The sequence below is a fragment of the Puma concolor genome, chromosome C1 (genome assembly GCF_028749965.1).
Source record: "Puma concolor isolate L17-30 chromosome C1, mPumCon1.1.hap2, whole genome shotgun sequence".
In the NCBI taxonomy this organism is placed as follows: domain Eukaryota; kingdom Metazoa; phylum Chordata; class Mammalia; order Carnivora; family Felidae; genus Puma; species Puma concolor.
The window spans coordinates 79096844-79112533 of NC_141674.1; the positions used below are offsets into that span (position 1 = coordinate 79096844).

At 40.2% G+C, this 15690-nt stretch overlaps 1 pseudogene; it reads left to right on the forward strand.

Annotated features, from left to right (window-relative positions):
• The first annotated feature begins 263 nt into the window (after positions 1 to 263).
• On the forward strand, positions 264 to 14812 carry LOC112864335 (nucleosome assembly protein 1-like 4 pseudogene; annotated as a pseudogene).
• Positions 14813 to 15690: the final 878 nt, after the last annotated feature.

A 15690-nucleotide genomic window follows, 5' to 3' on the forward strand; every position in this document is an offset into this window, starting at 1 on the left:
CCAGTCAGAAAGCTGTTCCCAAATTCCTGATACATAGAAACTGTAAGAGATAATAAATGTTTACTGTTGTCTTAAGGCAACAGAGCCTGGAACCTGCTTTGGATTCTGTGTCCCCCTCTCTCTTTCTGCCTCTCTCTCTCTCTCTCTCTCTCAAATATAAACATTAAAAAAAAATAAAATAAAAAGAAGTGGAATCTGAAGGAGCAAAATCCAGAGAGGTACCCACATTTGAGCTCTTCGTGTTCTTCGCTTCTGAGAGTTGCCATAACTTTCCATTTGGAGATCGAAGCATTCAGATGACAGATAACAGGTTTTCAGATGGTGTTCCTTCAGATGGCTTAGAGGCTGCTAAAAATGCAAGTAATACAGAAAAGCTCACCCCCAGGTGATGCAGAACCCTCAAATATTGGAAGCTTTACAGGAATGGTTTGACAATGTCTCCCACACTCCTTCAAGTTACGTTGACACTTTACCTAGAGCAGTGAAAAGAATCAACATGTTGAAGCAGCTGCAGGTGAATGTGCTCACATAGAGGCCAAGTTCTATGAGGAGGTCAATGGCCTGGAGAGAAAATATGCTGACTGTACCAGCCTCTCTTTGGCAAGAGAAGAGAATTCATCATTGGTGATGTTGAGCTGGCAGATGCAGAATCAGAGTGGTACAAGTGAAAATGAAGAGGACAATAAATTGGCTGAAGACATGAAAAATAAAGTAGTCATAACAAAAAAAAAAAAAAAAAGAAGAAGAAGAAGAAGCAGCAACAGCAGAGGAGCCAAACCCCAAAGGAATTTCAGAGTTTGGATTTACAATCTTTTGAAATGAGATACACTAAGTGAATTAATCCAGGAGTATGATGAACTGATCTTGAAGCACCTGCAGGATATTAAAGTGAAATTTTCAGACCCTGGGCAGCACATGTCTTTTGTATTAGAGTTCCACTTTGAACCCAATGACTATTTACCAATTCAGTCCTGACAAAAAAATTTAGGATGAAATCAGAGCCAGATAAGGCCTGATCTCTTTTCCTTTGAAGGTCCTGAAATAGTTGACTGTGACGGGTGTGTTATTGATTGGCAGAAAGGAAAAAATGTACAGTCGAAGCAATCAAGAAAAAGTAGAAACATAAGGGCCCAGGCACGGTGAGAACAATTGCCAAACAAGTCCCCAACGACTCATTTTTCAACTTTAGCCAGCTGAAAGCATCTGGGAATGGAGAATCACTGGATAAAGACTTGGAATTCATGTTAGCCTCCGACTTTGAAATTGGACACTTCTTTTGTGAGCAGATGGTACCGTAGGCCATGCTCTACTTTGGAGGAAGCCATAGAGGATGACAACAATTTGATGAAGGTGAGGAAGGAGAAGAAGAGGAATTAGAAGGTGAGGAGGAGGAAGAAAATGAGGACGATGTCAAAATTAACCCCAAGGAGCCCAGCCAGCCCTCCTAGTGCAAACAGCAGGAAGAAGTGAGTGTGCCCTGCAGGTGGGGCCTCTGCCAGCAGATCGCACTCAGGACTCACTGCAGCCACAGCACAACTGTATTGTCAGTCCTTACATCTAACTTGTTTTCTTTTCTTTTCTTTTTTTTTTAACTTGTTTTCAAGTGCATGATTTGACGTTAACTTTTCCTTTACCCTTCTTATTTTTGCTTAACCTGTACAATGCATTCAGAAATGCATTTCTGAAATAGAAGGTTTGATTGCAGCAGCCTCTAAGGCCTTGGGTGCAGTTCAGTGGACTTTCCCAGGCCCTGCCCTTGGGATGGCCCTGTAGACCCTGGGGGCAGTGGAAAGTCAGTTGATACCAAGGGCAGATGTCTGGGGATGTGGTTCCAAGGCATCTAGAACCAATTACACCACTTCGCAGTTGGACTGGATTCTTCTTTCACGTGAAGAAACCCACACACCTTGCGTTTCCCACCACTTGGTGTCCTTTGCTCTAATTGTCTCAGTAGAGGAGAGTCCTGTTTTCCTTAGAGCGTTCTTTCTTCGGTTTTGTCTTCCCTGGGGTGGAGTAGGGGGTATGTGCACCCAAGCCCCGAGGCACAAGTGTTTGTGGTTCATCCTCGCATTTATTTATTCTTTCCTGCTCGTGAGGGCTTGGGACTCATGCTGTCACTTGTCTGTACAGTTTCTGAAACCATGTGTGTGATTGGTGACTGGGTGACTTGCCAGGTGGGTGTGGTGGTAGCTCCCACAGGAGGGAGGTCTGAATAGAAGGAACCTCGCTTGGACTGGCCAGGCCAGCAGCTGAGGGCAGGAGCTCATTTTATTCTTTCTTTCTTTCTTTCTTTCTTTCTTTCTTTCTTTCTTTCTTTCTTTCTCTTTCTTTCTTTCTTTCTCTTTCTTTCTTTCTTTCTTTCTTTCTTTCTTTCTTTCTTTCTCTTTAACATTTTTATTTATTTTTGGGAGACAGAGACAGCGTGAGGGGGGAAGGGCAGAGAGAGAGAAAGGGAGACACAAAATCCAAAGCAGGCTCCAAGCTCCAAGCTCCAAGCTGTCAGCACAGAGCCCTACACCAGCTCGAACCCACCAACCCTGAGATCATGACCTGAGCGGAAATCCCACCCACTGAGCCACCCAAGTGCCTCCAGGATCTCCTTTTCATGACCTACAGACCACCAGCTGTGGCAGGGGATTGTGGGCAAGGCCCCAGGGTTTGCCAGGCTCCTGCGGTGAGCAGCCTGGCCTGGGAAGGGCCGCTTTTCCTTCTAGTGTGTGCATCCAGTCTTGCTTTCTCAGTAGCCCCTGTTCCTTGGCCCTCTGATCATCTTGTCTTCAAAGTCTTGGGTTCAGAGTGACCTGGTTTTGGCCAGTGGGTGGGGTTTCCAAGTGTGCGACCACTTGGCAGCCAGAAACTCCACATCAATTCTGTGACCAGGCTTGTAGAGTGCTCAGCCTTACTTATAATACATTTGTAACTGAATATGGTGTTTGCAATTTGTACAGAATAGTTAGAATATTATGTTCAAGTTATGAAACACACAAAGAAGTAATAAAATATCTCTCTAATGATTTCTGAGGAGTAAGAGGAACTGGAATATTTTAAAGCAATTTCTGAGAGTAAATCATTTCACCTGTACATATTTTTAAAAATATATTTAAACAAAGTAACTAGGAACCTTGATTTATTACATAAAGATAGAAACCTATATCCAATAATTTGAGAACACTCATTCATCTCAAGTACACATGAAACATGTATAGAAATTGGTAGGGAACATTTCTAAAACTTGACTACTTTTCAGTCAATAAGGCATGTCTCAACAAATTTCAAACAATTGGTGTTATATGGAATATTTTCTCTGAACAAAATGCACCTAAATTAGAAGTCAACAACAAAATTTTATTATCTTTGTATCTTAAAGATAGAGAAATTAATTTTCATCCCCAGAGGTTTCAGAATTTGAAAATAAACTTCTAAGTGACTTCTATTTTCCAACAATGTCTCTACAGTATGGAAGTGTATGAACAGCTAGCTCTCTGTGCCATATGGTGTACTGAATTACTGAATAAAATGTACTCATTACTTGGGTTGCAGTGAACAAAAGCATAAAAACTATTGGCCTAGAAAAGCTTGTACACATATGTATCAGGAGACAGGTTTGAGAAAGTTCATAGAACATTGTTAGCAACAAAAAAAGCTGAAAACAAACCAAATATTCATTGATGGGTGAATGTATATGGTATATTAACACAATGAGATATTATATAATAGTGAAAATGAATGAATTACAGCTCCATACAGCAATGTGGATGAACATTAAAAACATAAGCCTGAGTTGCAGAAGCAACTTACAGGAAGCATGACAGAGTATGATGCTAATTTTAGGAAATTCTAAAAAGAACTAAATAATACATTGTTTAAGAAAATAGATATAAAGTGGATCCTGAGAAACTTACCAGAAACCCATGGGGGAGGGGAAGGAGAAAAAAAAAAGAGGTTAGAGTGGAAGAGAGACAAAGCATAAGAGACTCTTGAAAACTGAGAACAAACTGAGGGTTGATGGGGGGTGGGAGGGAGGGGAGGGCGGGTGATGGGTATTGAGGAGGGCACCTTTTGGGATGAGCACTGGGTGTTGTATGGAAACCAATTTGACAATAAACTTCATATATTGAAAAAAAAAAAGAAAGAAAATAGATATACCCGACAAAACTACTAAAATAGATATAGAAATGATAAATTCAACTTAGTGTTTTTTTCTCTGGAGAGAGAGGCAGGCAAATAGGATAGGAAAGGAGAGGTGCAAATATGTATAAAGTATTGATAATGTCTAGTATCCAAGTGAAGTTCCAGGTTCAAGTCTGTCTGTTTTAATTGTTGAGTTTTGTTACACTCAGATGTTCTTTTTTTTTTTTTTTGAGCAAATATTACATAATAAAAACTTTTTTTAAGTTTATTTATTTATTTTGAGAGAGACAGAGCATGCAAGCGGGGGAGGGGCAGAGAGGGAGAGGGAGGATCCCAAGCAGGCCCGCACTGCCAGCCCAGAGCTCACACATGACTTGAGCTGAGGACCCAGATGCTTAACCAACTGGGCCACCCAGGCACCCCAATAAAGACATTTTTCAAGAAAAACTGATTTTGTAATCAAGAAGGAATACTATTGAAATTCCGATTTTAGGGAACAAAAATGCTCAGTGAATTTTCATTTTACTTCTAAGAAAATCCCCAGAGCCTAAAGTTTTTGAGAGGATGGGATCCTTGAGCCTTCAGACCTTCCCATTGTACCCCCACCAGGAGATGTCCCTGACTCTGAGTCATTCAGCACCTAGGACATATAAATATGTCCGTCCTCCCCCCCCACCCCCCCGACAGCACAAATTGAATAGTTGTTGTTGTCTGAGACTTCATCTCTCCCACTCCTAAAAGATTGCTTCAAATCTGCATGCCTCTCATTATTTTCAAAGTGTTCTGATGCTTTGGGTGTGAAAAGACTGTTTTAAAGTTCACTGGGTAAGTCTCTCTGTTTTCCTCCAGCCACGAATCCTTTTTTTTTTTTAACCTGATTACAGAAACATTACATATTAATTGTTTAAAATGTGATTACAGGGGCACCTGGGTGGCTCAGTCGTTTGTCTGTCCGACTTCAGCTCAGGTCATGATCTCATAGTCCGTGAGTTCGAGCCCTGTGTCAGGCTCTGTACTGACAGCTCAGAGCCTGGAGTCTGTTTCAGATTCTGTGTCTATCCTCTCTCTGCCCCTTCCCCGCTCATGCTCTGTCTCTCAAAAAAAAATGAATAAACATTAAAAAAATTTGTTTTAATAAATAAATAAAATGTGATTACAGAAAAACACAGAGATTAAAATCACTTGTAATCTCATCACCAAATATTATTACAATTGATTTTTTAGTCTATTTGCTTTCTGTCTGATTTCTGAGTATATGAATACCTACTGTTTCTTTATTTTTAAAAATGAGATCAGACTGACTGACACTTTCATATTTTGTTTAACCTTTAAGGAATATGGTTTTTTTTTTTTAATGTTTATTTATTTATGGGGAGAGCAGAGAGAGAGGGAGAGAAAGAGAATCCTAAGCAGGCTCCATGCTCAGTGTAGAGCCTGATGTGGAGTTTGAGCCTGCAAACCCTGAGATCGTGACCTAAGCCAAAATCAAGAGGCAGACACTTAACTGACTGAGCTGCCCAGGCACTTCTATACTTACTAATACTTTTAAAGCCATGAAATTGAACTAAGTGAGTGAGTATAGATGAAAAAGAAAAGAGGATCAAAGACTGACTTTTAACTAGGGGAAAATTAAAGGTTGGGCAGAAGAGGAACTAATGAGAGAGACTGAGAAAGAGCAGCCAGTGAAGTGAAAGGGAAACCGGGAGAGTATAGTGTATGGGAAGCCAGAGAAAAAGAATATTGCAAGAATACTGAGTCAATTGCTATCGATGGGTCAAAAGAAATGATCGTAGGATTTAGCAACAGAACTCATTGGTGACAATGAACTATTTCCATGAACATTGTAGGCAAAAGCCTGACTGAAGTAGGTCCAAGAAGAAATAAAAGGAAAGAAAGTAGAATCAGAGAAACAGACAAATATTTGAAAGTGTTTGGTTATAAAAGAAAGGTGAAAAACGGAGGAGTAGTTGAAGAAAGTGTTTTTTTGTTTGTTATTAAAGCAAGACAACGTGTGTGAGTGCTGATGGGGAAGGTTTATCAGAGAGGAAAAATTGAGGATGCAGTAGAGAAGATGGCGAATTACTGGAGCATCATGGCATGGGTAAGAAGGGATGGGGTCTAGTGCCAAGGCAGAGGAGTTAGCCCCAAATGGAATCATGGACAATTCACCGCTCTCTTCTTGTTACAGGAGAGAAGGCATGTAGATAGGTGGTTATGCTGGGAATTTGTGGACATTCTTTTCTGGCTGTGCTTATTTCTTGGTGAAATAAGAAGAAATGTCATAATCTGAGAGTGAGAGTGGAAAAACATTGGCAGTTTAAGGAGCCAAGAAAAGGTATGAAATAGTTGTCTAGGAGAGTGCAAAAATAAATTCACTAGAGAAATGTAGTATAATTGCCAGACATCCTCAATGACCTACTTGAAGTTCATAGTCATGAATTTAAAATAAGAGCGTTTGGCATGGTTATGTGTTTTACCCCAGGCGCACTGAATCACCTGGACATAGATACAGAGTAGGCAGAGATATGAGATCAAAACCCAGATTTTGGTCAAATGAACAATAATTTTTCTACAATTTTATAGCTGCATTATTTTTCAAATTATTTCTTTCATGGAAAATAAGAAGAAACATATTTTTAGCCTGGGAGTGCCAATAATGCTACTCTATCTCTGGCCCCTCATCTTGTCTATGTCCATGCAATGACCTCCCTCAGGGCTACGTGTTCCAGGCCCCTTGGAGGGTGATGTATGCTCTGATGGAATGAAGGAAGGCTTGTTCTGACCTTCCCTAAAGTTGTTTAGATAACTAGTAGAGATAACATAGTTTCTTCCCCTCCCTCCCCTCTGGCTCATAGATGGTGCACGAGGTCTGTTAAATGTTAAACTCTTGACTTCACAACAATGAATTCTGCATATCCCCTCACTCTATAAAATCTGTGGATTAAGTTCTGGACTTTGAGGAGAGTAGCTGCCCAGCGCCTGAATCATTGTCTGCCTGGTCCCTGCCATCACAACACCCTCCTCTCAGTAAGTTAACCTAAATAAACTCTGTGTAAATGGTTTGGAGTGGCTTGCTTAGCTTTTCAGTCAGAGAGTGCCTTCCCAGTTTGGAGGATATTTTACCATCCCTTCTCCAGCTTCTAATATCTACCAACACAAAATTTTACCAATATCTGACCAGTATTTGCCTCCTTAATCTAGTCTTTCAGTTTCATGGTCATCAGCTTCATTGTCTACCCAATTCATCCTCACCCCTCAGTTTGATTCCTGAGTCAGTCCTCCAAACTTTTATCAACAGTTTTCAACCATGGCTACACTTTTCCTTTCTTATCACCTCCTTTTTGGCTTTTTGGTTGGTAAATTCTAGGGTACCCTATGGATCACACTTTTCCCTGCTAAATATTGTCCACAGATCCTTTTTCCCTATCCTGGAGGTGAGTAAGGGAGGGGCAGAGAGAGAGGGAGACACGGATTGGAAGCAGGCTCCAGGCTCCCAGCTGTCAGCACAGAGCCCGATGTGGAGCACGAACCCATGGACCAGGAGATCATGATCTGAGCCGAAGTCAGATGTTTAACCGACTGAGCCACCCAAACGCCCCATTTATCTGAGTTTTAATTAACAGTTGGGTGACCTTTGGGACCCTAAAACAGCAAATTCCAGCTCTGATCCCAATCACTATGTTGTATCTGTATTCGTTTTAGGGACATAACAGCCAGTACATGGCATAAACCAGGAAAAAGTCCGTCCTTGGAATCCTTAGAGGTTGGAGGAGAATTTTGCTCCCATGCATTTTGTGGCCATTTACCTTTTGTCCAGAGCCACTAAGGAATAGGAGTCTTGGAGGGCCAGACTTCCTGCAGTGATTCTTGAACAGCATCGTTGTCTTCAGTCTAACTCTAAAGTACCTCAGCCATGAAAAAAGAGGCAAGTCTGATAGCTCCTCCCAGTGAATCCCAGAAGGCCACTGTGGAGGGGCTTGGTAGAACAAGCAACTCACAGACGAAGAAGATCCTCAGTAATAGTGAAGTGAAAGTTTGAAAGTTCTCTGGAGAAACCAGGCCCACTTCTTGTGGATGGTTTGGGTTATATACTACTTGAGGGACTCCCACTTCTGTGGAGATTTTAATTGGTTCTAATTAGCTGTATAGAGGATCCTATTTTTCTTAGAACTTCTCTTGCCTTCTCTCCTTCTTCCGCTGTCTCCATTTTCTAAAAATCTTGTATTGATCTATGTCTTCATGTACGAGTCAGTGTTCTCCAGAGAAACAGAACCAATAAGATACACACACACACACACACACACACACACACACACACACACTTCCTTTGTTTTAAGGAATTGGCTTATGTGATTTGGGGGACTGGCTAGTCTGAAATCTGTAGGGCAGACTGGTAGGCTGGAAACTCAGGCAGAAGTTAATGTTCCAATATTGAGTCCAAAATTTGTAGCTCAGGCTGGCGGACTAAAAACTCAAACAGGATTTTATGCTGCATACTTGAGGCAGAATTTTTTTTTCCAGGAAGTCTCAGTTTATGCTCATAAGGCCTTCCACTGATTGGATGAGGCCTATTCACATTACCAAGGGTGATCTCCTTTACTTAGAGCCAACCAATTGTACATGTTAACCACATTTACAAAATCCCCTCACAGGAACACCTACATTAGTGTCTGATTAATGTATTGTAATGTATTGTGATTGATAAAACTATATCTATTATTGCCAAGTATAATGCTAGGCACTTCAGATGAACTATATATATAATTTATTTGTTGAAGTATAATTACCATACAGCATTATGTTAGTTTTAGGTGTACAACATAATGATTTGATAATTCTGTCATTACTTATTGCTCACCACGGTAAGTGTAGTCACCATCTGTCACCAAGCAATGTTGTTACAATATTGTTGACTGTATTCCCTATGCTGTACTTTTCCTCTCTGTGACTTATTTATTTTATAAGTGGGAGTTTGTACCTCTTTATCCCCTTTATCTATTTTACCCATCTCCCCACCCATCTCCCCTCTGGCACCTGCCAGTTTGTTCTATGTATTTTAAGAGTCTGTTTTTTGTTTGTTTGTTTGTTTGTTTGTTTGTTTGTTTGCCTCTTTGCTTCTTTGTTCATTTGTTTTGTGAACTCTATCATTCAATACTCACAACAACCCCATGAGGTATTATTAATCTTTATTTTACACATGAAAAAAACTGAGGTTTAGAACACTTAGGCAACTTGCTAAAGTCACACAATAAATAAGCCATTGAGTCAGGACTCAAACCTGAGCCTAACTCCTGACAAGTCCATGATTTAGGAAATCCTTTCGGTCTTGAATAGATCTCCTGTGTTTGCTCAGTCCCCAAGTCTCTAGTGAAATCATGGAAATTACATCAAAGCTGAGAGCCACAGGTCTGAGTGGGGCCACTATACTTGCTGTGAGCCTCATTTCTAACCTTCTGTTTCCAAGACCACATGAGTTTTCAGAGAAATTCGCCAGATAAATTCCAACAGCATGGTTAAACAATCTTAGAGAGGCAGGTAGGCAAGCCTAACCACTCACTCTGTCTTCCAAGACAACACACACAGACTGAAGTTCCCACTCTCTGTGTTGGCTTGTCTAACATTGCCCAGATTCATAATCTGGTCATAATCTGTAGCATAATCTGTAGCATAAACTGCTACAATATCAGGACTTTGCAGATGAACTCTCTTAACTATAACATTTTAATCACTAAGTCTTTCATTTGTCGTTGGAACACTCTTCTTCTCAACTTTCTAATTGTTTCCTCTTTTTATGATTATCAGAAGTCCATTGCTCTTATATTTTCTCCTTCATCGTAATCTCATTCAAAACCCCTCTTCTAAGGAAAAGAATATTTAAGAATATTATTCACTCCAAAGTTATCTTTCCCAGTAGTATTTGTATTTATATTTCAGCAAAATCTTTACCTAAATAGCTAGATTTCTGATCATGGAATATTAGCCAACAGTTGAGGGGCATTTAATAGCTATGGAGCCTTCCAGTTGTGGTCCTTCTGAAAAATCCCTTGTTGTCACTCGTCCACTTTGTGTATGTCTAGCCCTATTCAAGAGAAACTCCTTTTGTGTTTAGGCCCAAACACTTTCCGATACCTATTTCAAGAGATAAACCTGAAAACTGAGAGGATGATGAAACATCAGTGTAAAATTTAGGCTACGTGTATTTCCATCAATACTACAAATAAGAAAGAACAGTGAGTATTTCTCTAGTCCTCACAGTAACTCCTGGAGGTAGGTACAATTATTATTGCCATTTTCTAGAAAAAGAATTTAAAGTTCAAAGAGGTAGTAAGTGATAGAGCCATGTTCAAATGGAGAAACTGCTCACTCCAAAACCCAGGACTTAACAAGTTCAGCTAAACATCCATTCCAAAGAAACAGGATGCAAAAGAATAGAGCATGAAAGCAACATAAATTAGCTCTGGGAAGATTTATCAAAGTCACTTCTTAGGTACATCAATATTCCAGTCTTACATCCCATTTTCTAATACTTAGCTATTTAATTATTTTTTTAAGCCTTTATTTTCTTTAAGTAATCTGTACACCCACCATGGGGCTCAAACTCACAACCCCAAGATCAAGAGTCACACTCCTTACCAACTGAGCCAGCCAAATACTCCTGGTTACCTACTTTAAAATAAGATGATGGGGCGCCTGGGTGGCTCAGTTGGTTCAGCAGCCGACTTCGGCTCAGGTCATGATCTCGTGGTCCGTGAGTTCGAGCCCCGCGTCGGGCTCTGTGCTGACAGCTCAGAGCCTGGAGCCTGTTTCGGATTCTGTGTCTCCCTCTCGCTGACCCTCCCCTGTTCATGCTCTGTCTCTCTCTGTCTCAAAAATAAATAAACGTTAAACAAAAATTTAAAATAAGATGTATTTCTGCAGACTTTGGGGGGTGGGAGAAGGAGTTTTAAAAAACAGAACCAGTAGATTCTTAAGGTAATACAAAAAACCCTAATTCTTATATGGGTTTTAAATTTGCAAATTATAAAGTTAGGCAGTAGTATCCTTCCTTTTAACTTGAACTGTCAGGCTTGAAGATTTGTGACAGGCAGTGCTCTACCTTCCCCAAATAATTCGTTTTGATGATTATTTCAGAGTCATCTGGGTAATTCCCTTGCTCCTCAGAGAGCTCAATCCCTCCATTCCTGAGATCTGTAAAATCCAATGTCCTAATCAAGATTTGTGTTAACTCCCAGTGGCTTATGACGTCATGGTGATCTCTGTCTTTGGCTCATATTTTGAGGCTTACTGTTTTTGTTCCTCTTTCATTAATGCCTTCTGCGAACTCAGCCCTTGATGAGTTTTCACAAGAAATTTGCTTCCACCAACTTTTTGTGAATTTTAGTAGACTTCACTGAAGATACGTGGGTGGGGTCATATAGAGGGGTCAACTCACAGAAAGCTACTACAATGGCTTTGCTCTCCTCTGCCTCCTTTCCCCTCTCTTATCCACCCTAGTTCCTCTCAAAAGAAAAAGAAATTCTTCATCTGGCTTTCTGCATAGCAATTTAGCAAGCTTGCTGCTTGAACATGTCCTTAAGGTCTCACCCTTTACACCAGCATCTTTACCAAATATTTCCTCCAGTAAATACTGTGCTCTTCCCAAGAGGAATACTAGCAGAGAAAGAGAGAGAGAGAGAAGTATATAGTCTATCATAGAAAAAAACTTACTTTGCTATGAGGAAAAGAATTTATTTTATGATTCTTTAACAAATGTGTCAAGTAATGGTAACAGCAAAATGTAAAAATCTGTCATCTAGAAAGTCACATTAATTTTACACTCTTGGTGAACAGAAGAGTTGTTCTACGTTGGTTGGTTTTAAAGCAGAGTCATTTTAGAAATGTTATGGGTAAGCCTTTACTTTACCTATGATTTAATGTTTCAATGATCACTTCCATAATTAAACAACCAAAGAAAGTACACACAGTAAAATAAAGGCAAACATTCCAGTTTAGTAGAGAAGTTAAAACTACACCTACTTGTGCTCATACTGATGTTGATCAGAACCTGTTATTCCAATGTAAACACTGCAACTACACTGGCTGTGTGAGACTTGAAGTTGGGCAAAGTTCAAAGGCTCTCAATTGCATGTCCTCAAAAACCAAAGATAAGGCTGTAACCATTGAGCCAAGACAGGAAGCCAAATGTTGTGGGTCACTGCAAATAACAAACTAGCAATGGCTTCAGGATTTCTACATAGCAGGGGGATGGGACAGACAGCTTCCTAGGTGGGAAAGTAGGGTGAGGGAACAGATCTTAGAGCTGCATTTACATAGCACTTTAGAGAAACTGAGAAAATACTAATTGTCTATATCAATTACTGTGGTGCTAATGAAGATTGTGTGGACACTAAAGCTCTTCTCCCTCTTTGATGCTACCCTTGCTCTGGCACCCAAGATGGTCTAGTTTGTTGCTTTCAAACTTGAAGGCATCTCAAAATTGCTTCAGTCCCTTAAGGTCCTTAAAATATACAATTCACTACTACTGAGTCTCAGCTATTCTTGAAAAGGCATTTCACAATGAGCTGGTCTTTGCCTCAACAAAAGGTTGGCAGCAGGTATTAAAGCAATAAAGAGAGGGGCAAAAATTAGGAGACAGTGGGGCCAGGAAATATAATCAATTCCATGCTAAAGACAGTGTGCCCATCTGTGTGCTATAGAAGATTGAAATACAAAGGACAGTTGTGGCACACATAGAGGTTGTCTCCTGTTTTAGGGCCAAACTCACAAGTGTACATGAACATGACTTGTACAATGTTTATAAAGTCTTGTTCTTACTTCCTGGTTTTAAGGTAACAGCACTGTGAATTGTAGAGTCATTTGCTGACACCTACTGAGTCTATTATGAATCACCTTCTCTTCCTGAGGCATTCACCCCATCCCCTGAAACACACACACACACACACACACACACACACACACACACACACACACACACACACATTCAAACTGACCTGCTCTGCCCCTCTGTTATTGGAAATAAAGCAATTGTGACAAGCTTCTCCCAGGCTTTCACCTATATCCTCTATCTCACAGTTTTGGGGACAGTAGCCAGTAGTTGCACTTTTCTTCAGGTACATTTGGACGTAGAGGAGTTGGTCATTTGTTCATTTCCCTATTTGCCTTTTGCTTCTTGAAATACAGTTTTATGTTCTGGCAGCTTTCTGATCGCACTCCTCCTTCTGGTGCGCAGAGACACTGCAAGCAATACCAAATTACCCATAATCAACTATCAACTTATATTTGTCAACAAATATTTCACATAAAATTGAAAGGTTAACAACAACCCAGGGGGGAAAGAGTTAATGTTCTTGTTACATCACTTGTGAATCAATAGAAGACACTAAGAAGCCAATAAAGAAATTGACTTGGGGCACCTGGGTGGCTCAGTGGGTTAAGTGTCTGACTTCAGCTCGGGTCATGATCTCACAGTTCATGGGTTCGAGTCCCACATCGGGCTCTGCACTGACAGCTAGAGCTTGGAGCCTTCTTCGGATTCTGTGCCTCCCTCTCTCTCTGCCCCTCCCCCACTCCTGCTCTGACTCTCTCTGTCTCTCAAAAATAAATAAATGTTAAAAAAAAAAATTGACAAAGATTGCAAACAAGTAGTTCACAAAGGTTGTTTAGACAGTATTTGCGAAGGCCAGGATTTTAACCCATGTCTATTCAATTGCACAGAAAGAGGAATATTTGAAAAAGATGTCGATTAGGAATTAGAACATTTAAGATATGTGGTCAGAATACATTTACTGACTTTTTATTGGTATTTTAAATTTTATTTAATATAATTGTCTAATAGTGGAGGAGAAAAAAGAGCAAGAATTCAGTCCTGGTTGAAGTCCTATTTGAAGAGGTGTTTATGGAAGCTGGAGAAGACCCCCAGGAGGCAGCATCAGAGGTAAAGTCCAGAGAGAAATTGAATTTTTTTTCTGAGATCCTCTAAGCATAACTTTTTTTTTTTTTTTTTAATTTTTTTTTTTTTTTTCAACGTCCATCCATTTTTGGGACAGAGAGAGACACAGAGCATGAACGGGGGAGGGGCAGAGAGAGAGGGAGACACAGAATCAGAAACAGGCTCCAGGCTCCGAGCCATCAGCCCAGAGCCCGACGCGGGGCTCGAACTCACAGACCGAGAGATCGTGACCTGGCTGAAGTCGGACGCCTAACCGACTACGCCACCCAGGCGCCCCTAAGCATAACTTTTTAACATGAGTGTAAGAAAAGTGTAGCTATTATATAGGACAGTTCCATACACACCAATGTTTCTGTTTTTATAATTATTTTACAGTGTCTCAAAGATTGGTTTAATTACATAGCAGATTATATTTTTAAAAGATAACTACAACAATATGGCCCATTCTGCATGTGCTTCTAGAATCAAGCCACTCCCCCATTAGGAGGCAAAATCCATGCCTCTTTTCCTTTTGGGTGGGCCTTTGTGACTACCTTGACTCACGGAGTACTATAAAAACCACACCTTGTTTTCTTGGAGCACTGTCCTGGAACTTAGCCATTATTCTGTGCAGAATCTGGAGAAGTCACAGAGAGCTCATGGAGAGGAACCAAGCTCCTAGCCAATACCAAGCTCCAACTTACCAGCCATGTGAATGAACCACCTCGAATGAATCTTTCCAGACCCAGTTGAGCTACTTTAGCTGTTGCCAAATGGAGCAGAAATAAGCCTTCCCAACAATTTTGCCCAAATTGCAGATTCATGAGCAAAACAAATGAGCGCTACTATTTTAAGTCTTTATGTTTTGAGGTAGATTATTATATGCCAATTTATAAATAGAATGATTAGAATAAATGATCAGATTTTATAGTGTCTATATATGAATTCATATGAATTATGGATTATAATATCATATTTATTTCATTTACTCAATTAATTTCATACCAAGCTCTGTTCTTCATACTCTATCCTCAACATGTCCCTTTTCTGCCTTCATGAAATGCTTGTAGTAGGAAAGGCAGACAGACTATAAGCAAATAAATTTATAACTGCTAGGAGGTAATAATTGCTATGGTGAAAAAGCAGAATATGGGGAATAAAGAATGATGGAGTGTTCTAATTTAAATGGAGTGGTTAGGAAATGCCTTTATGTAAAAAAAAAAAAAAAAGACAATTGAATAGAAAGCTGAAAGTAATGCAGCACACCAAATGAACGTCTAGGGGATGCACAATCAAGGCAGAGGGAATAGTTAGTGCCAAGACTCTAAGATAGGAGTGGCTTAGAGGCTGGCAAATTGGAGTAGAATAAGAAAGGGATGGAAGGACTTGAGATGAAGTCAAAGAAACGTGGGGTGGGGGGGCAGACCATATAGGGCTGCATAGGCTGTAATGAACACTTTGGCCATTGAAAGAGTTTGAGGACAAAAGTGACATATTTTTTTTTTTCTCTTCTCTTCTCTTCTCTTCTCTTCTCTTCTCTTCTCTTCTCTTCTCTTCTCTTCTCTTCTCTTCTCTCTCTCTCTTTAGTCACAATAAGTGTACCCTTTAATCCCCATCTCCTATTTCTCCCA